This window comes from Lygodium microphyllum, chromosome 22, assembly GCF_053477565.2.
Source record: "Lygodium microphyllum isolate KBCC chromosome 22, Lygodium_microphyllum_v1.1.10, whole genome shotgun sequence".
Lineage (NCBI taxonomy): Eukaryota > Viridiplantae > Streptophyta > Polypodiopsida > Schizaeales > Lygodiaceae > Lygodium > Lygodium microphyllum.
The window spans coordinates 72,184,313-72,207,418 of NC_141156.1; positions in this window are offsets into that span (position 1 = coordinate 72,184,313).

Genomic DNA, 23,106 nt, shown 5'->3' on the forward strand with positions numbered 1-23,106 from the left:
CTAGTGTGCAAGCTAAAGAAGAGTCTATATGGCCTGAAGCAGGCACCTAGGGAATGGTACCATAAGTTTGATGCATTCATGTAGTCACTGTCAAGATTGTGGGAGAGAAGGAAGGAGTCTCACTTGTAGCTTTCTTGCTTGCACAATGGGGGAATACACACAAAGGTGGAGGCTGAAAACAGTTTTCCTCTTCTTAGTTGTGTAAGCCAAAAGAACTCTAGTACATAGAAATAGAAGAACCCTATATATGGGTCTCAAACCAAAGTCAACTAACTAAGGTGGCATACTAATTGAGCCACGAACTAGAGTAGATAAGGATAGCTGTCATGTAGCTATTATTCATGGGCGGTGTACCAACCGCATCTGCAACAACTGACAAGTCGGTGACATAAATGCACAACGGTCACCCTGGCACATCACGAGTGGAGCTCGATATCTCAACACTCCCCCTCGAGCTCAATCCCAATTCCTGTACACCAAGCAGGTCTCTGAACTTGCGCAGTTTCTCTGCGCCCAATGCCTTCGTAAATATGTCAGCTACCTGATCCTCTGTGCTGACATAAACTAGATCAATAAGACCTAGTAAAACCCTCTCCCGCACATAGTGATAATGCACCTCAATGTGCTTTGTTCTAGCATGATAGACTGGGTTATTTGCCAAGTGTATACTGCTCATGTTATCACAATAAATGACAACTGGCCCATCTGTAGGCTGATGCATATCATAAAGTAGCTTATGCAACCAAGCTACCTCACATGCAGCCATTGTTGCACCTCTATACTCAGCCTCTGTGCTCGACAAGCCAACTGTAGGCTGTTTCTTGCTGCTCCAAGTGACTACAACACTCCCAAAAGAGAACACATATCCACTGGTAGATCGTCTATCAGAAATACTACCAGCCCAATCAGCATCAGTGTATCCATGCAACTGTATCTGAACCCCAATCTCATAAAATAGTCCATACTGCAATGTGGACTTCACATACCTGAGTATGCGTCTAGCTGCATCCAAATGCGATTTCCTTGGAGACTGCATAAACTGACTTACCAATCCAACAGCATAGCTCAAATCTGGCCTGGTAATAGTCATATAAATCAAACTTCCTACTATGCGTCTGTACATAGTAGGGTCTTCCAAAAGCTCACCTGCATCTGCGCTCAGCTTCACATTCTGCTCCAAAGGAACTGAAATAGGCTTACAGCCTGTCATCCCATATTTGGATAGCATGTCCAATCCATACTGCCTCTGCAAGAGCTGTATCCCACTTGGTGATCTAATCACCTCAATGCCCAAGAAATAATGCAGCTCTCCCAAATCCTTCATCTCAAACTTCTGCTTCAATAGCATTTTCACATGAAGGATATCTTCATCACTGTCACCTGTCATAATCAAATCATCAACATAAATGACGAGTAACATAATACCTTTCTCTGTTTTTCTCACATAAAGTGAGAAATCTGCCTTGGAAATTTGAAAGCCAATAGTGACAAGATACTGTCCTATCTTGTCAGACCATGCTCTAGGTGCTTGCTTCAAGCCATACAAGGCTTTCTTCAACCTGCAAACAAACTTAGGATGGACAGCATGCAAATAACCTGGTGGCTGCTCCATATATACCTCTTCTTGCAAATCACCATGCAAGAAGGCATTCTTTACATTCATCTGATGTAAAGACCATTCCTTTGATGCAGCCATAGCAATGACTACTCTTACGGTTGCCATCCTTGCAACCGGACTGAATGTTTCTTCATAATCAATGCCATATGTTTGTGCATACCCCTTGACTACTAATCTTGCCTTATATCTGTTCACAGAACCATCTGCATTGTGCTTCACCTTATAAACCCACTTCCAGCCAATTGCATTTTTACCTTTAGGCAAAGGTACCAATTCCCATGTAGCATTTGCTTCCAAGGCATCCATTTCTTCATCCATGGCTTTCTCCCATTTTTCTTTTCCCATGGCTTGCTCAAAAGAAGTGGGTTCTGGTTCTTGTATCGCTTTGACCATATATGCATAGTGAATGGCTGTAAATCCATCATATTTCAGCCTATCCACAGGATACCTAGTTCTGGTAGACCTGCGCAAAGTAGGTTCACTCCCAGGTGCTCTCAAAACATCCCTGGTCTTCCTTACTCCAGGTGTAACAATAGAAGGAATACCCAACTCATCATCAATGCTCTATTCTGAGCCACTAGATTCACCATCCACATAAGAGTGACCTGCATTCACATCAAACATGGGCTGATCTACCTTCTATTTTCCTTTTCGTGATACCTGCATACCACTATCTGCATTGCTTTGAGAAGATTCTCCTGATCTCAATCTGTCTGTCCATGGCGAAGAATGTGAACCACTACTAGAGGACGCTCCAGGTCCACTAATATTTTGTGACTGTTGCTGTGAATTCTGTGCAGCATTACCATTTTGTGCATCTACATCATCAATCACATTTACTGGTTTATACCAGCTACTCATCTCATCAAAAACAACATCTCTGCTCACTGTAAACTTATGAGTAGAAGGGTTATAGCATCTATACCCTTTCTACTATGCAGAGAGTAACCAATAAAGATGCACTTCTCAGCTTTTGGATCCAACTTGAATCTCAACTCATCTGGCACATGAACATAGGCAATGCAACCAAAAATCTTCAAATGAGAAATATCTGGTTTCCTACCAGTATACCTCTCCTCTGGAGTCATCCCATGTATTGCTGCAGTGGGAGTCCTGTTCATTATGTAGACTGTTATAGCAACTGCTTCAGCCCAGTAAAAATCTGGCAAGTCTTTTTCATTGAGCATGGCACGAGATACCTCTCCAATATGCTTGTTTTTCCTTTCTGCAATTCCATTTTGTTGTGGGGTATGACTGCATGAATATTGCTGCTTTATGCCATGCTCCTGCAGGAACCTTGCAAACTCATTTGAGAGGTACTCTCCCCCTCCATCTGACCTTAGGCATTTTATTTGCAGGTCTGTTTCTTTTTCAACCATAGCTTTAAGAGTTTTAAAATGCCCAAACACTTCACTTTTCTTTTTCATAAAATACACCCAAACTTTTCTGCTATAGTCATCAATAAAAGTGACAAAATAATGACAGCCTCCAAGAGATGCAGCTTTAGTAGTCCACACATCAGAGTGGATTAATTCCAATGGCTTCTTACTCTCTTGAATATGTCTAGGAAATGGTTTTCTTGCCTGTTTTCCAAATTGGCAAGCTTCACATACCTTATGCATTTCTGCAACCTTGAATTTTGGCAATCCTGCAACAATATTTTGGGCCTGCATTGATTTAAGTCGATGTACATTAATATGACCAATGTGTTTATGCCAGATATCAATATCTGCAACTACACCGGTCCCATGTGCAAACATTGCTGCACTCAATTCAGACATGTCTGCATCCAACGTAAATATTTTGCCCTTCTTCTTTCCTTTCGCTATCAAGCGACCTTTATTTTTCATATCCTCAACAAAGCATCCATGAGGATTAAATCTGACCTGCAAGCCTTGCTCAACCATTTGACCAACAAAAACCAGATTCTTGGTGATATTCGGGACATGAAATACATCGGACAGGTATTTCTTTTTCCCATCCTGCATAGACAAAGGAATTTTTCAAATCTGCACAATAAGATGTGCAGTATCATCACCAGTCTCCACAAATCCTGGTTTTTCCATTTTCCTTGCATCCTCCATCCATTCTGCATGACCTGTCATGTGGTTTGATGCACCTGAGTCAACATACCACACGTCGTTGCTTTCTTCTGCACTTGTCACAGAATTATTCATGTGCTGCACCATAAACAAATGCTCATTTCTGTCATCACCCTGTCTACTAGAAGATGCATAATTCCCTTGTTGCAGTTTTCCATTCATGATGTCATTCTGCTTTTTATAGCAGTCATTAGCCATATGATCCATTTTACCACAGTAGTAGCATTCAACATTACTGTTTGCATTTTGGCCTCTTTGCCATCCACCACGACCTCTTTGGCTCCCCCTGCCTCTAGAGTTACCACGTCCTCCTCCATAGGACTGGTTTTCTTGAGTTTGCTGAATATTCTGATTTCTACCACGGCCTCCAGATCGGCCTCCTCTACCTCTGCCTCTACCTCTTCCAGTATTTGAGTAGAAGACAGCTTCTTTTGAAGTTCCTCCTGAAGAAGATGCACCACCATTTCTCTGCTCCTCAGAAATTAGAAGAGCAATCAACTCCTCAAAATCAAGAAATCTTTCACGCACGGAAATGGATGTTCGAAACTATGCATAATCCTTTCCTAGACCATTCAAGGTCACAGAAACTAAATCATCATCTTCCACTGGCGACCCAATGGAAGCAAGTGCATTTGCAATCTTCTTCACCTTCATGTGGTAGTCATTGATGCTCATATTTTCTCTTTGCACATTGTGCAACTCTTGCTTGAGCTGCATTTTCCTGGCTTGTGTATTTGTGCTATACATTTTTGACAGAGTATCCCATGCCTCCTTTGGCGTACTTGCATCCTGAATATGCACAATCATAGAGTCTGAAATGCTGATAGACAGCCAGTACATAACTTTCCTGGCTCTCTCATGCCATGCTTTAAATGCCTGCATCTGTTGATTGGGAACATCATGAAGAACTGGTTCTTCTTCATTTCCTGCAACAAATTCTCAATATCATTTTCCCATAAGGAAATTCATCGTTCTAAACTTCCATGCTTGAAAGTTGTTCTTGTCAAGCTTTTCAGTTACAATCTGTGAAAGAAAATCAGATGCCATTATAGAACACTGCAAAAAATTCTATCACTGCAAAAAACACAGCTTCACCCTCACAAGGGCAAATCTGCAAAACTGGCAAAAGTGGTATTTGACCACACAGTCACTTCCTAGTGACGATTTCTGTGGTAGCTTGTCACTGACCTATACAACAGTGGTCGCACAGCATAAAACAGGGCTTTTTCCTGAGTGCGTGCAGAAAACTTCCGCCTCCAAAACAGGCCCCGAAATGGCCTCAAATCAAAAAAACAGGGTCACCGAGGGCTCTCCTGCAGCATATACTGCCCTCTTGCTTCACCGCGAAGGGCGTCTCAACCTGAGACAATGCACTCTTGCAATTTCCAACTGTGCTACTTGCAGAGATCTGCTCCAAAAATAGAAAATGAAAGCAACACTACTCCTCTTACCAGAACACTGCGAGCTTGGCTTACTTTCTTGAGCTCCTTACCACGAACAAGGCTCTGATACCATGTCAAGATTGTGGGAGAGAAGGAAGGAGTCTCACTTGTAGCTTTCTTGCTTGCACAATGGGGGAATACACACAAAGGTGGAGGCTGAAAACAGTTTTCCTCTTCTTAGTTGTGTAAGCCAAAAGAACTCTAGTACATAGAAATAGAAGAACCCTATATATGGGTCTCAAACCAAACTCAACTAACTAAGGTGGCATACTAACTGAGCCACGAACTAGAGTAGATAAGGATAGCTGTCATGTAGCTATTATTCATGGGCGGTGTACCAACCACATCTGCAACAACTGACAAGTCGGTGACATAAATGCACAACGGTCACCCTGGCATATCACGAGTGGAGCTCAATATCTCAATAGTCACATGGCTACAGCTGCAGTGCTATGGATTCGTGCTTGTACATGAAGAAAGCCCGTGACGGTTCTTTACTGATTTTGGTACTCTATGTGGATGGCATGCTTTTAGCAGGGACATCTCATGAGGAGCTAGATGCTCTTAAGGCTCAGCTCAAGAAAAGCTTTGAGATGAAAGATCTGGGACATGCCTCTCATATACTTGGTATGCCCATTACGTGGGATAGATCTTAGGGACTACTCTATTTGTCATAGAGGGAGTACATTCATAAAGTCCTTGAGCGCTTTCGTACGTAGGATATTAAGCCTATTGGCTATCCATTACCTTCTCATGTGAAGGTTTCATAGGCCGATTGTCCACAGACAGATGAGCAGAGGGCCGAGATGGCCAAGATTCCCTATGCATCACCAGTGGGCAGTCTTATGTATGCCATGATAGCCACCCGTCCAAATATTGCTTTTGCAGTTGGGATTGTGGCATGTTATATGGCTACACCTGGCAAGAAACATTGGGATGCCATGAAGGGTATCATGAGGTATCTGAAGGGCACAACCGATATGTGTCTTTGCTATGGCAGCCAGGATACAGGAGTCGTAGGGTAGACTGACTTTGATTATGTAGAACATGTAGATAGTAGGAAGTCCACTTCTAGCTATGTGTTCACTTATGTTGGAAGGGCTATCTCTTAGATGTCTAAGGCACAGCAGTGTACGGACCTTTCTACTACAAAGTCCGAGTATATTGCAGCCACACAAGGCTTGCAAGGAGGCTATCTGGTTAGGCCGTTTGATTGCAGACCTTGGTATGGCAAATGTTATGCCTACACTGCCTTCGAATTCTATGACTGCCATTTAGTTGGCCAATAATCCGGTCTTCCATGCGAAGACGAAAGATATTGAGGTGAGGTATCACTTCATTTGCAAGGTCATTGTTAAGGACAAATCTGTTGACCTTTTCAAGATTCGGACAGAGCAAAATCTTGCAAACTTGCTCATGAAGAGCCTCACTACAGAGCGCTTTGCCTTCCTCGGGAGATTGATGGGTGTTGGATGAGATGACATCTTTTTCCTCATCCTGTAGTACATGTGTACATGTTTTATTGTCTTTTCTTTTCTTTTCTCTCTCACTAGGAAAAATTCACCTTTAAGTGGAAGGTTATTGGGGATAAAGGCGCCTCCGCCTAGCCGCCCATGTATTACTACACTGACAATACCCGCCACTTCACACTGCAGGTGGCGGGCGCCCGTCAAAATCACTTATTCTTTATTTTTTTTTTGACAATTTGAATAAAGGAAGGCCTGGCCACACATTGTGGTTGTTGGAGTTCCCACTTTGAGCTTCACTCTCTCTCTCGCTCTTGCTCTCCATTCGCCATAGCTCTCAATGCCAAGCTTTTTCCTCCTGGGTTTCACTTCCCTTTCAGGTCATTCAATCATCTCTCGTGTTCATGGACGTATCAGATGCCAATTTGAGAATTGATCGGAATTGATAAGATGATTTGAGGCCTATGGGTGGCTAGGGTTTGACTCAACTAGACTACTTAGCTATAGTTGCCTTTGCTATGAGGTAGTCATTGGAGTGTTTGTTATTTGTCGCTTGTGATGGAGCTTATGGTTTAGGGGCTATGTGGTTCTCTATTTGTGTAGTGGGTAGTGTGTTGGAGGTATTAGAGCAAGGCCTATTGGTAGCGGGTCTAGTTTTTGGATGATAGACCCATCAAGTGTTCATGGGTTGAGTATCTTTTTGCTTGCTTTGGTTTTTACCTCCTACTTGTTCATGGGTATGTGTATGTTGGTTGGACGGTTTCAATGGATGGGCAAGTGTGCCAATCGTGGATTTAGGCAACCACACCAAGGTGTTGCTATCATAAAAAGCCTTGGGTGTTGATGGGACCTAAAATGGGCCGGTAGCACTGGCTATGGCAGTAGCCGGACCTCATGCATACGATAGACAACCTTGCCACACGACCTTGCGGGCCAAGAGCGTCTAAAACACACTTTGCACTAAATGCTTATGACGATTTTGCATTTGTATCCAATACGTAGTCCAACGTTCACCTTCTCTTCTCCTCAGAGGAAGATCCCATAGCATATAGGCATAATGCCTCATAATACACACATAGGGAAGTACCTCTCGGCTGATTGTTGCGGCTCCACTGCAACTCTCCTACACCTCAGGGATTAGCCCCAAGATGCATCATTAACACATATAACATTCGCACAAACTCCACTCTTTCATAATTCAGTGTTCCAGGAGATTTTGATTTGCCTCACAAAACTTTCCCCAACGGAAACACCCATCTAAACCTACAGCTTAGGTTTCTTATCCTCTCAGCGTTGGTCAAAGTTTATCAAACAAGTGCAATGCATTCCAGGAGACACCATGTGGCATGCTTGATGCAAGGTGTATGACAATTGTGCACAGCCATTTTATGATTAAAAAACCAGCCATGTGGGGTGCGAAAAACAGCCCTTTCATGAATTTTAACTAAGTGTTACATGCTAAGCTGCTTTAGGGACTAGCACCGAAACTTCCATGCTACTAATCACCTATATTTAATTATGGAACAATCCCTAAATGATATGCACAAAGAGGAAAAATTGAACTTGTATTTTTTTACCAATTAGATCGTCACACAACCTTCATCCTCCCCTCACCGTTTAGGTGTTGCTGTGGTGCATAGGTGTAAATGGTTGTTTTGTATCATTTTTATATGTAAAAAATAATAAACACATACTATAACACAAAGGACGAGGCCAAACTGAGGTTTGGCCTCATGCTTTGACCTTGCCAAACATTCACGCACATAAATCTTATTTTTTCATATTTTTTGAGCGCAAAAATCCCAATTTTCTTCTTTTTTGCTATTTTTCCTATTTATTATTCATGAAAAATGGGTATTTTCTAATTTATTTGTATTGACTTATCATTTTGACTGAAACTTAACATTTTCTCTGATTTTATTCCATTTCCATCCCTTTTCTCCAACTCAAAATCGAAAAAAAACATTAATTTTCATTAAAAATGCCATTTTACGGGTTTTAAAGAATTAATAACCGCTCTAAATCATTACGGGTTCTGCATTTCTATAGTTACAACCCTCAAACATGATGCAACCAAGACTCAAATAAAAATTCATCGCATATGAACAACATTTGGACCATGAAACAACAAAAATAATCAAATTCCTTTGTAAAATTGAAACATACCGTGTCTTGCGTGTTGCGGGTTTTTTAATGATTATTCTGAGCAGCCCATGGACCGCCGATCAGCAACCATTCTTGAATGCTGAACCTCTTTCCTCATCCTCCTCTTCATCTTGAAGCAATCCAGGACAAGCATTCTTCAGTCCCTCTTCTTCTTGATTTCTTGCACATGAATGCCTCTATGCAAAGAGAGAGGGAGGAGAGAGAAAGATTGGTTTTTGTTCTCTTCACTCAGTGCATTATTCCTCGATCTGTTTGTGGCGATGGAGAGCGAAAGATAGAAGCATTCCAGGCCCAGGAGCATTCCTCCTGCCTCACCCGATTAGGAAATCGTGATGACGGGGGAAAAAACTGGCGCCCCCCCCCCCCCCCTCAACATTTCATATCGTGGGAATTTTTGCTAAGGCTAAACACCCAAGTATCTAGTTCATGCATTTTGCATTCACACTTTCGCCAAGTGGCTTTTTTAGCTTTGAGGGGACAAACGACATCGGATTCGAGATCCGTCTGGACGGGTGGCTTCATGGCATCGAAATCTACAAAGCTGGGCCCCGTCACGCTCTTCCCAACTTCCAGATCCAATAGCTGCTTCACAACCCTAAATCTTGCAGGGATTAAATGGGGGATCAAACGACCTCGGAATGGAGATCCGAGACTTGCATTGGATTCCTGACGCCATTTTACATCTAGGAAAACTCTAGCTTGGCCATCCGCCACCATTTGATTTCCATGAAAATAAGCACTAGCACTTTAGGGACTTGCCGCTTAAAATCGTACTGATTGCCACTGCCGCCTTCGACGAAGTCTATTTTTCCTTGATATTCGTAATTTTTGGCTATTTTTAAGCACTTCTCGGCATCAAAAATCATTTGTCATTTCCGACCACAGGATAGGGCGACTCAGCTTGTCGAATCCCACGAATAGATCTGCACATAAACAACAAAAATGAGCATCAAGTTGATACAAAAAATACACAACACAACACATCATAGCTCATACCCTACCCCCTGACAAAACCAAGGCATGAAATCCACGAGGAGTAGGCCCAACATAATCTGATAGAAAGTCTGAAGCTAGTCACTGACCAACTAGTGCAACACAGCCAAGCTAAAAAGAACTATCAAAGAGGTCGCCCTAAGTGGTGGTCTGAACTACCTACCTAACTAAGGACAACTCAACTAGGGGCTCCTCCTAAGCAAGGACTCCTCCTAAGCAAGGACTCCTATAGCCTGATCAAGAAATAGTTTCTTTTAGCACATTTCATCTTTTAGGCTTTTATTCTTCCATACTTGAGCGTGTAAAAAGGAGGGAGTTGAGCGTAGTGACCCAAGGAGAACAAGGCATCGGCTTCAGGTCCTGTCTCGGTACCCAAGAACCTACCAAGCCCTCGCGAGGTGACACTTAATCATTTTCTAACGCTCACTTTTATTTTTGCTCCAACCTTCTTTTACTCTTTATTTTTCTGTTAGATGCCACCCCTAGCAAGACAAGGCATCGGCCCTGGGTCTTACTTGTCCCTAGGAACCTACTAGGCCTTCGCAAGGTGATAAACAATAGTTCAAGGATTTTTCTTTATTTCCTTTTGTTATAGGGGTTAGAACCCCTTTTTACACACCTCCGTATATTCATAAATGTCTTTCAGAGCTTTACAATTTTGTCTCTTTCCATCAATATTTTAATAGGCTTCTCTAACTGTCTCACAACTAACAGGAACTCCTAGAACGGCTGCCTAGCGTTGGCAGAATAGGGTCACTAGAATTCCCATCTAAAATAGGTCTTTCAATGCCTAAAAATGCCTTGCAAGAGGCAATGACTACTCAGACCTCCCCCAGACATACCTAACCTAAACCTGGGACTTCATGCCTCAAGTGCAAACCCTCACCTGCACATATATCATTAATTGCTTAAGGGAAAAAACTAGAAAAGGGGACGAAACCACCTGGAATGGCCACAAGAAGCTTCTTTGCAGCAAAGGCTCCCTCCAACGACTTCATGAACTTGTATGGTAAAATCACTAAAACAACAAAGCATTAAATGTACCTGCACCAAATAGAGATAGGGCCCTCTTGGCCTAAAGAAAAAGCACATTTCACTGCAAAGTAATGGGCCCTCTTGGCCTAAAGAGATAGATTATTAAAACCTAAAAATAATTGGCCCTCTTGGCCTAAAGAAATCAAACATTAACTACTTAAAGCAACTGGCCCTCTTGGCCTAATGGAATCAAACAAAACAACTCATAGAACTCCCTCCTTGGAAGAAGGCAGATATATGTAAATACACTCCATTTCAAGGAGAAAAATAGGGCTCTCAGCCCTAAGCTAAATGCATCAAATTATGGCCCATACCTCTTGCATATGTAGTAAGAGACGTATGCATAACGTGTCTTCGGATCAACCTATGGTTCCAAGATAATAGCAGGAGATGGGTCTCAGCTACTCTTTACATAACCCATATCATCAACCATCGCCCGCCATATAACGCGTGGTCTAATAACATTCCCCACAAGTGACCAGGTCATGTCTCATTATCAATAGCAACATCCGAACTAGGACCACAATTGAAAACGAGGTCCTCTTCATAAGCAAAATTAGCTAAGGAATCCGGAAACGGATTCCAATAACGTGGAGTTAGCTGAAGAGATATGCTCTCAAATTCATCAAGTAGGGTTATAGCAATGCAATGATGCATACGAAGGAGAGGATTCCGGACTGTATATGTCCCATTGAGTTGATTTAAGATCAGCTGGGAATCCCCTTTTATTAACAATGGCCTAATACCACCTTTCCTAGCAATACTCAATCCCATAATCAGAGCTTTATACTCCGCTATGTTGTTAGTGAATCCTACCTCAAGATAAGCAGCTAATTTCATTATAACTCTACATCGGGGATCTCAGATAACTACTCCAACACTTCCTTTTCTATTAGGGCCCCTGGATGCTCCATCAAAGTATAATGTATACGTCCATAATGGGTTAACACAGCCAGCCATCAAGAACTCCCCTACTTGTAATTATGATAGTCAAAGTTCAACATATTTAGAGGATGAACTGACGGCTCCATCACACCTTCTTCATTAAACTCAACAGGGATGCTTGTCAAGATTTGTAAGCAATGATGGCAGAAAACTTTAATTTCCCACACAAAGGTACCGTCTTCTTGCTCAATCACTTTATAGCCCTTTCTCCACTGGATAAGCCTCCCCTAATGATATCTTTGCTCAAGATATGGGTGCTCCAAATAAGGGATTAACCGCCCCATCGCGACCAATTTAAGCTCTCATGTAGGTCTCAAATCAACCCTAGCATGGACGTGCAATGCATTTTTCCGCGTCAACATACTTAGAAATAATAAGGTTTAATCTTTTTAGGATTAACCTTATTCTTACATTCCACTCCTTGTAGATCAGCTAATAAAACTGGGGACTCATTTTTACCTATTCGAACTATCTTGTAAGGGCCATCCCATCGAGGTTCCAACTTTCCTGGAAATAGCTCCCTACGTGCATCGTAATATAAAACTAATTGCCCCTTTTTAAAAGTACATTTCTTCGCTTTCAGATCATGCAACTGTTTTATCCGAAGTTTAGCTACCTCTTGGTGCAACAAACTCTGCAATTTGAGCTCGTCTAAGTGGGCTATAGTTATAAACTGCTCAAATAGGGCATCTTCATCACCCAGAGAATGATTGATTGTGAATCTAATGGTCGGCAACTCAATTTCTAAGGGCAAGACACACTCCTCTCCATAAACTAATTTGAATGGGGTGTGGCCAGTGGCTCATTTGAACGTCATATTATATGCCCAAACTGCCACATATAATTTTGTATCCAGTGCCGGAGACTATCTTGGATAGGATACCCACAAGCTGCTTATTGGTACTTTCAACTAGTCCATTTGCTTGTAGATTGTAGGGGGTCATCTTGTTATGCTTGATTTTCCATGCTTCAGTCAGACTTTTAATCACTTTATTTAAAAAGTGAGTTCCACGATCCGATACTATTTCTTTTGGCGGACCAAAATGGCAGATAATTTGCTCAAGTAGGAAATTGGCAGCCTCTTTTTCATTGTCCTTCCTCGTCACCCGTGCTTCTGACCACTTTGTAAAATAATCAGTTGCTACTATAATATACCTCTTCTGAGTAGTAGACAACGGGGTGATAGGACCCACAAAGTCAATGCCCCACTTCTCAAATGGAAGGATAGCCATGATAGGCATAAGTGGATGCTTCCTGTTCTCTCTGCTATCATGCCTTTGACAGGTATCACATCTCTTAACATAGTCAAATGAATCCTGGAAGATGGACAGCCACCAATATCCAGCTCTTAAAGCTTTCTGTATCGTTAACCACCCCAGCAAAGTGCCCTCCACAAGCGGAGTCATGGCACTCTTCCAAAATAAAGGGAACCTCGTCAGGCATCACACATTGGCGATAAATATCATCAACACCCTGCCGATATAATGTTCCTGCGATTCAAGGAAAATTTCAATGACTGTTGCTTAATCTTCCTCTTTTTCAATTTTGATAACCCAGCTCCAGTCTCTCCCATAGAAAGATAATGCATTATAGCAGCATACTAGGAGGGAATAGACGATGTATCAATCTTGAACAAAGTCTCCATGTCACTTCCTTCAGTCAAGACCTCTTTTGGTTCACCAAAATCCATAAGACACTCTACAATGCCCTGAAGCTTCGGTGGCTTGCTCTTAATCTCATAATCAAATTCCTGCAAAGTGATTAACCACTTTGCTAAACAGTCAGGCGGCTGTAACTTATTCACGGAGCCCTTTCGCCTTCGTATAAAGAACCACCCTCTCATAAAGAATGTAATGCCTGAACTTTTGGTCACAAACACCATCGCAAGGCACGACTTCTCCATATAGATATCGTTAATTTCCAATATACCCAAGTTCCGACTAGCAAAAGCTATCGGATGGTACCACTTTTCCTCCCAAATTTGGGCCAAACATCAAAAATTGATACTATACATGGTTGCTGCTGAAAATATATCGAACATTTCGCCCCTTTTTGGTGCTTTTAAAATAGGTGCTTTGGCAAGCTCGTGCTTCACATCATCAAAATATACTTTGCAATCATCACTCCATGCAAACTGACAGTTAAAGGACAATAGGTTTGTTAGAGGCAACGTTCTTTCTGCCAAGGCATTGATAAACCTCTAATAATACCCTACTGATGACAGAAAGCTATGCACTTCCTTTGGAGTACGTGGCGAACTCATGGCGACTATGACCTTGATCTTTTCAAGATCAGTTGCAATCCCTACGGAACTGACCACATGGCCTAACAAGAGCCCATAAGGGACTCCAAAGATGCACTTCTATGGGTTAAGAGCTATGCAAAATTGTCTACAATGCTTAAAACACTTCCGCAAAATGATCAACTATCTATCCCTTACGGTGGCTGCCCCCAGATCTCAGCTTCTCTAGGGATATGTCACCAAAGGTCTTGTCGACTGTTCTTTGCCACGAACCAGGTGCATTACATAACCCAAATGCCATCACATGGTACGCAAAGGTACTGAAGACTGTAATAAACATCATTTTTAGCTTGTCTTACTCAGTGATCGCCATTTGTTTATACCCTGCAAAGCAATCCATGAACGAATATATTTTCCTACCCACTAGTTGATCCAAAATTTGGTCAAGAAACGGCAATGGGTAGTAATCTTTAACAGTCTGCTTATTCAACTCTCTAAAATCTACACAAAGACGGATCTGATTATTCTTCTTCTTCCTGATCACAGCTGGTGAGCACCATTCTGTATGCTGAACAGGGAAGATCAAACCCACATTCCACAACTTCTGTAGTTTCTCGTAGAACCCGTCCCCCTTAATTCAAAAGGCATACGCCTTACTTTTTGACGTATAGGGCGGGTACCTTCCTTTACAGGAATAGTATGCACAGATAGATTAGGAGAAATACCCCAAAGTTTGTCATAGCTCAAAGCTAAGATATCGCGAAACTCTAGAATTAAGGACACATAATCCTCTCTTTCTTCTGGACTGAGCATGGACCCTATTTTAATTAGCCGCAAATGATTTAGCGTACCAAGATCCAACTCAATAACATCTGCATCTCTTATTCGATCATGAGGCTCTATCGGCTCATTTAAGGTTATCTTATAAATATCCTCTATAGTGGACCCTTCCTTAGATCCATCACTCGATGACATCTCACTACCAGATGGATCATCTATTATTTCTAGTTCAGTGGAGGATAGTGGAGCTCTCTCACTCTGAGGAGACTCAGGGTAAGCATCTACTATTACACGATGGGCAGCTCAACCTAGAATCACTCGACTAGCGGGTATATCAACTTGACAGTCTGTCCATAGAATCCAAGGCCTGCCTAGCAAAACTCGATAGCTAGGATGTCCTACAAACCTTATCACTCTAAAGTCCAAAAAGCATTCCACGCTCGCAACTATAACATGGACCCTAGTAATGCAACCTTTTGGTTGTCTTAGACTATCATCAGCCATCCTAAGAAGTGTGGAGCTGTCTTTTTGGATCTCTAGACCTAACCTCTCCATCAAGTCTGAACTTATGATATTGACGAAGGATCCAGTGTCTACGATAGCATGCTCCACTAATATTCCATCCACATATGCTAGAACCCTAGGGCAATGCTTTTCACCATGATCAAACCAATCTTCCCCCACTCTAGCTATGCCCAAAGGTTCTACTATATATCCTATACACAGGATTTTCTTGAATTCCTTGCATACTCTTGGAGGAAGTTTAATCAACTGTAGGAGATTCACGTCTGGTTTGACTTCGCAAAGGGAACTTGGTAGATCAAAGTCGTAATAATTAGCTAAAGTTCTCTTCTCACGCCACACCATTCTCTCCTTTGGTCTTTCCATCGGCTTTGGTGCCTCTTTTTTAGCCTTTACCTTCTTTCTTGGCAATCCTTTATCTTCCTCGGGATTGGCTTTACTACCAACAGGTCTTAACATTCCACCTTCCTTGTCAGGATTCAAGACTCGCTTTTCCCTAGCATCTTATTTAGGGTTTCCCTTGATAGGTTTTTCAATTCCCTTGTCACCCTCTTTAATCTTTTGACCTCTTGTTACGGCTCGTAGATTAGAAGTTTCAGCATCATTGACACGTACAGCCTCAATAAGGCTGACTCCATTGCCATGAGGTAACTCCTCTACAACAGCCTTTCCTCTTTGCAGTATTTGCCTTGGTCCATCGTCTTGCAGGAGATTATTCCCTTGTGCACGATGGTTAACTAGACTTGGTTGTTTACTCCCTTGTTGGAGAGAATTGATCTTACTCCAATAGGTTGTAGCTAAGTGGCCAGACTTCCCACAAATATCACATTTGACATTCTGGAAATTCCTAGAGAAATGTTGGCCCCCACACCACTTACAGCTGAATCTTGAGGGGCCACCCTCTTCAGGGCGTTGGCTCCCTATCAAATTCTGTTGCTTCTTAAGAAAATTGACATCCACAGCTATTTGCTGATACTGTTCAGAGATCATATCGGTGTAGTGCTTCATCATGTCCTTAACTTCACCAAGGACATTAGAAGCACTCAACTCATAACCGCGATTGTCAGTCTATCATCCCATGAGCCTAACCACTTGATTAGGAATTAGCCGCTAACCAACTGGGATAACATTAGGATTCATTACTTGATTTCCATCGCTATTTAATGAGGCTGCCTGACTAGCCATAGGCATAGTCATGCTAGGAGGAGCTGGTAACATAGGCAGATTCGACATAATACTCCCTCTGCCACTCGTATTTAACATGGGGTCCCCTTAACTCCCATTAGTCAAGGCCAAATTATTACCATTCCAATTTATCCTTGCTGCATAAGCCACTTGCAAGCGCGACTCTACTCCTTTTGCTTGGGTAATGGCAACACTACATCCCCACTTGTTGTGGGTTGATTAATTGGAAATAGGGAAGTACCAAGACTTCCACTTGCACTCAAAGAGCTACTTGTAACACCTAGGTTACTAGAACCACTGCCACTTATGCATAACGGGCTACTCCTTTGAGGAGAATAGCGTCTTACAATCTCCAACCGCCGTCTAGCCCTCTCAGCACGTTCTGCTTTTTGTATTTTTGCTTGACGGTCCTTGTCAAAGGACATAAACCAACTATTTGGTCCCTAAAAACCCTAGATTTGAGAACCACCGCTTGTTGGCGGCTCCCAGCATGCACCACTAATGGGACCTAAAATGGGTCGGCACTAGCTATGGCACTAGCCGGACCTCATGCATACGACAGACAACCCCACCACACGGCCTCGTGGGCCAGGAGCATCTAAAACACACTTTGCACTAAATGCTTATGACGATTTTGTGTTTGTATCCAATATGTAGTCCAACGTTCACCTTCTCTTCTCCTCAGAGCGAGATCCCGGAACATATAGGCATAATGCCTCGTAATACACACATAGGGAAGCACCTCTTGGCTGATTGCCGTGGCTCTACTGCGACTCTCCTACACCTCGGGAATTAGCCCCAAGATGCATCGCTAACACATATAACATTCGCACAAACTCCACTCTTTCATAATTCAGCGTTCTAGGAGATTTTGATTTGCCTCACAAAACTTTTCCCAATGGAAACACCCGTCTAAACCTACAGCTTAGGTTTCCTATCCTCTCAGCGTTGGTCAAAGTTTATCAAATAAGTGCAATGCATTCCAGGAGATACCATGTGGCATGCTTGATGCAAGGTGCATGACAATTGTGCACAACCATTTTATGATTAAAAAAACCAACCATGTGGGGTGCAAAAAACAGCCCACTAAGCGTTACGTGCTGCGCTGCTTTAGGGACTAGCACCAGAACTTCCGTACTACTAGTCACCTATATTCAATTATGGAACGATCCCTAAATGCTATGCACAAAGAGGGAAATTTGAATGTGCATCTTTTCAACAATTAGATCGTCACACAACCTTCATCCTCCCCTCACCGTTTAGGTGTTGCTGCGGTGCATAGGTGTAAATGGTTGTTTTGTATCATTTTTGTATGTAAAAAACAATAAACAAGTACTATAACACAAAGGATGAGGCCAAACTGAGGCTTGGCCTCATGCTTTGACCTTGCCAAACATTCACGCACATAAATCTTATTTTTTCATATTTTTTTAGCGCAAAAACCCCAATTTTCTTCTTTTTTGATATTTTTTCCTATTTATTATTCATGAAAAATGGGTATTTTCTGATTTATTTGTATTGGCTTATCATTTTGACTGAAACTTAACATTTTCTCTGATTTTATTCCATTTCCATCCCTTTTCTCCAACTCAAAATCGAAAAAAACCATTAATTTTCATTAAAAATGCCATTTTACGGGTTTTAAAGAATTAATAACGGCTCTAAATCATTACGGGTTCTGCATTTCTGTAGTTACAGCCCTCAAACATGATGCAACCAAGGTTCAAATAAAAATTCATCGCATATGAACAACATTTGGACCATGAAACAACAAAAACAATCAAATTCCTTTTTAAAATTGAAGCAAACTGCATATCTTGCGGGTTGTGAGTTTTTTAATGATTATTCTGAGCAGCCCACGGACCGACCAGCAACCATTCTTCAGTGTTGAACTTATTTCCTGAGCCTCCTCTTCATCTTGAAGCAATCCAATCACAGCCGAACAAGCATTCTTCAGCCCCTCTTCTTCTTGATTTCTTGCACATGAATGCCTCCATGCAGGAGAGAGAGAGGGAGGAGAGAGAAAGACTAGTTTTTGTTCTCTTCACTCAGTGCATCATTCCTCAATCCATTTTTGGCAATGGAGGGCAAAGAATAGAAGCATTCTAGGCCCGGGAGCATTCCTCCTACCTCACACCCGATCAGGAAATCATGATGAGGGGGGGAAAAATGGGCCGCAAAAAACTATTGCCCCCCCCCCCCCCCTCAACGTTTCATATCGTGGGCATTTTTGCTCTTAATTAGAGCTTTAAGGCTGAACACCCCAAATATCTAGTTCATGCATTTTTCATTCACACTTTCGACAAGTGGCTTTTTCAGTTTTGAGGGGGCAAATGACATCGAATTCGAGATCCTTTTGGATGAGTGGCTCTGTGGCATCGAAATCTACAAAGCTGGGCCCCGTCACGCTCTTCCTGGCTTCTAGATCCAATAGCTATTGTACAACCTCGAACCTTGTGGGGATTAAATGGGGGATCAAATGACCTTGGAATGGAGATCCGAGACTTGCGTTGGATTCCTAACGCCATTTTACAACTAGAAAAACTCCAGCTCGGCCATCCGCCACCGTTTGATTTCCATGAAAAAAAGCACTAGCGCTTTAGGGACTTGCCGCTTAAAATCGTACTGATTGCCGCCGCCGTCTTCGACGAAGTCTATTTTTCCCTTGATATTTGTAATTTTTGGCTATTTTTAAGCACTTCTGGGCATCAAAAATCATCTGTCAGGTGTGCAAACTGGCTTTTGGTACCCATCACTATTTAGTCCTTTGCCTATTCGTGTAATGCCAACTTTTTCTTTTAGGTCTAGTGTATGGGACACAATAGCCATAAAATCTTATGGATGTGCCCTTAGTAGGCTGTGATTTGCATTTGGGAACCCACCTCGCTATCTAGATTGAAGCTTTTATTGGGGCTTCTAAGTGTTGTGAGTATTTCCCACTAGATGTTTGTGCAGTTTCACTATCCCCCTCCTTAGGGATGGCACTAGGTTTTACTAGCAGTAGCATTATGGGATTTGGTGAAGCCATAGTACCGTTGTGCTGAAAGCCATGACTATTCTAACATTGCCTATGGCAAGGTGGATATGCTGAGAGAGTTGTAGTCAATGTTGTAGTGAGTCTATTTCTTGAAAGCAAGACCCAAAAGTGATTCCTTGCCAATACCTTTTTTGTTAGGTAGCACATAGAAGATTATCAGTAGTCTCAATAGAAACCATTACCTTGCACTTCCCTAATAGTGGATAGGATTGCCCCCCAAATGGGTTGAATTTGGCATTAGTCAATTGCACTTGGGGCTAACCAATGAGGGTCCAATGATCATATGTGAGGATGTTGGTGCCAGCTCCCTCATCAATTAACACATCAAAAGGTACGTGCCCTTTAGGTGTTTACCATTATGTACAAGTAGGCTGTTGCTACTATTTATTCATCCCCCTCCTCTATGCTTGTGATAATTGCCACTCTAACATTCATGGGTGGTGTTTTCATTAGAGGCTCGTGTAGTGGGTGTGATGGAGGGTAGTTCTTCTTGATGTTACTACCATTGAAAAAGCCTATAACCTTCTAGGGTTTCAAGCTCCATGTTGCCAATTCGACCAATGTTACAAACTTTAAAAGGCCCCAACCCCCTAAACTTCATCTTTTTCTTGTGACCCTTTACAGAGAACAACAACATTAAGTCTCCTCGTTCAAAGTCATGTTCTTTGACGTGCTTGTCAAACCAATTCTTATGTCATCCATTTTTTCACAAATTAGGGCATGGGTTGTAATAAGACATGTATCAGATAGGCATTCTAGTTCTACTAGGCAAATTTTCACTGCTTCCTTGCCATGCCATCTCTCTTAGATTGCTATTCTCAAGCTTGGAACAAAGAATTCTATTGGTAAGATTTCTTTAGTTCCATAGGTCAACTTGATTGTTGTCTATCCTATGGCCATTTTATAGGCTATTCAGTAAGCCCATAATGTTATCATTAGCTTATTGTCCTAGTCACTATGAGAGGTAAATACCATCTTGGTTAGGACAATCACTAGGATTTTATTTATAGCTTCAAATTTGACCATTGGCTTGAGGATAATACAGTGAGGATTTTCGATGGATTATCAAGAAGGTGGATAGTAAGTGGGAAATCACTTCATTGATAATGTGTGTGCCTTGATCACTAACTAATTCTATGGGATGTCTGAACCATGAGATCACTTGCTCCCAAAGAAATTTGGCAATAGTCCTAGTGTCATTTTTTTGAGTTGCCCACGCTTCAGCCCACTTAGTGAGATAGTGTGTGGCTATGATTGTATACCTCAATTGTGAGTATTGTACTATAGGGCTGATTGGACCAATGAAATCAATCTATCATTTTTCAAATGGTTGGCATGTTGTCACCTGGGGTCGACTCCATCTCATCCTTATGAATAGGGACCTTGGTTCATTGGCACTCATCACAGTGCTTCACAAACTTAGCTACATCACAAAATAGTGTAAGCCACCGCAATTGGGATTAGAGCACCTTATGTACTATAGTGTCCCCATTGAAGTCTCCTCCAGCAATTCCACCATGAGCTTCTACAAGCACAGCATGTATGTCATGCTCACAGACACATCTCTTGAATAAGTCAATCATGTCCTAATCGATAGAGTTGACCAGCAATCAATTGATAGGGTTGAATCCTCATAATGAGATATTTTATCCTAGCCTTCTTAATTGGACGTTCAAATAATCCATGTTCTAGGATGTGGACTATATCATCTACCCAATAAGGTGTAAGATCTGCTCTAAACAAATCTCTTTCGTTGGTCATTCTAAGCAAATGTGTGTCAGGCAAGTCATCCTACAATGCCTTGTCTAGTTGCTTCTCTTATAGCTATGCAAGACATATGGTTTACATGTAATGTTGTTTGCCCCTTGCATACTACCAAAGAGAAATTGAGGTGATAATAGTAGAAGTAACCATCGAGAGAAATGCATCCCTGTTGCGCAAGGTTTTTTCACAAGATAAAGCAATGCTTGATTATCAACAAAGAAAGTAAAAGATGTAGCTAGAAGGTAATGTTGAAATTTCTTAATAACAAACACCATAGCTAGACCTTCCCTTTCTATTATTGCATAGTTCATTTCCGTATCAGTGAGTTGCCCACTTGCAAAGCTCACTAGGTAGTCCAAGTTATGCTCTCAAGGTTGGCACAAAACTATTCCCATGGTGAACTTTGATGCATCAATGTGCACATGGAAGGTAATGGACCGATCTCGGGCTCGTAGAATAGGTGCAATTGTTAGAGCCTTTCTCAATTCTTGGTAAGAAACACAAACCATTGATAGTATCCCATGTGGCTGAGGAAGCATTAAATTCCCTTGTAGTTGATTGGTGGTCAACAATCACTCTTAACTATGGAAAAGTCAGTAGCAATGCCATTTTTTGAGATCATATGCCCTAGGATACATCCATGCTTTACCCAAAATTCACATTTTAAGGGGTTTAGTGAGAGAATGTATTGCCTATACCATTCAAAGACTATGCAGAGTTTACCTAGGTGCTCCTCCCAACAACTAGAATGAACACATAGATCATCAATGAATACTTCCAACCACTTTCTAAGCATGTCCTTGAAAATAGTACACATAAGACGCTAAAAGGTAGCAAGTGTATTAGTCAACCCAAATGGCATGACTATGTAGGCAAACATACCCCATTCTATTATGAATGTCATTTTATGCATGTCATCTAGGTGCACTTGCACTTGATTGTAGCTGGAAAAGTCATCCAAGAAATTGTAGGCTTCCTTCCTTGCCACTCTCTCATGTATGTGCTTGGTATATGGTAATGAGCAATTGTCTCTCTTTCTCAATGCATTGATCTTTTTATAATTCATATACACTAAAATCTTCCCATTCTACTTCAAGACAATTACTATGGGTGACACCCAATCCATGTGCTCAATCTCGTAAATGAATCCAACATTCATCAGCTTGTCTATTTCCTCCTTCATAGCATGATCACACTTTGGATTCATTGAGTATGGTCTTTATTTGACTGGTGTCGTGTTGGGGATCATAGGAATGTTGTGAGTCACAATGCTTGGATCGATTCCTTTTAGCTCTTCTAAGGACCAAGTGAATACATCCACATACTCGCATAAGAGAGTAATGAGATTGACCTCCTCCTACTCTGTTAAGTCATCAACTTTCTATACAAGTTGAGGCTTGTCACCTTTTTTTGTTGCCAAGTTGACTTCCTTAACTTTAGCGGATCCTTCAATGGGTTCACTAACTTATCCTGCTTGTTTGGCTCCTATTAACACCACTATGTGGTCACCCTTCTTATACTTAGTGAAGCATTTAGGTAAGTCATTCTTTGGGCCTCTTGTGCCTTGGATGGATTCGGAGGTCCCATCTTAGGTGGTCTTGGGATTTTTGGATCACTTTCAAGGGTGACCTCTAACTCGAAGTTGAACTCACAACCTTCATCAGAATAAGGAGTTTCCCTTGGTGGTTATAGCTCCGAGATTGATTCCACTCTAAGCAATGGTGTAGCACCTAATTGCACTAATCCATATTGCTCCGAGATTGATTCCACTCTAAGCAATGGTGTAGCACCTAATTGCACTAATCCACA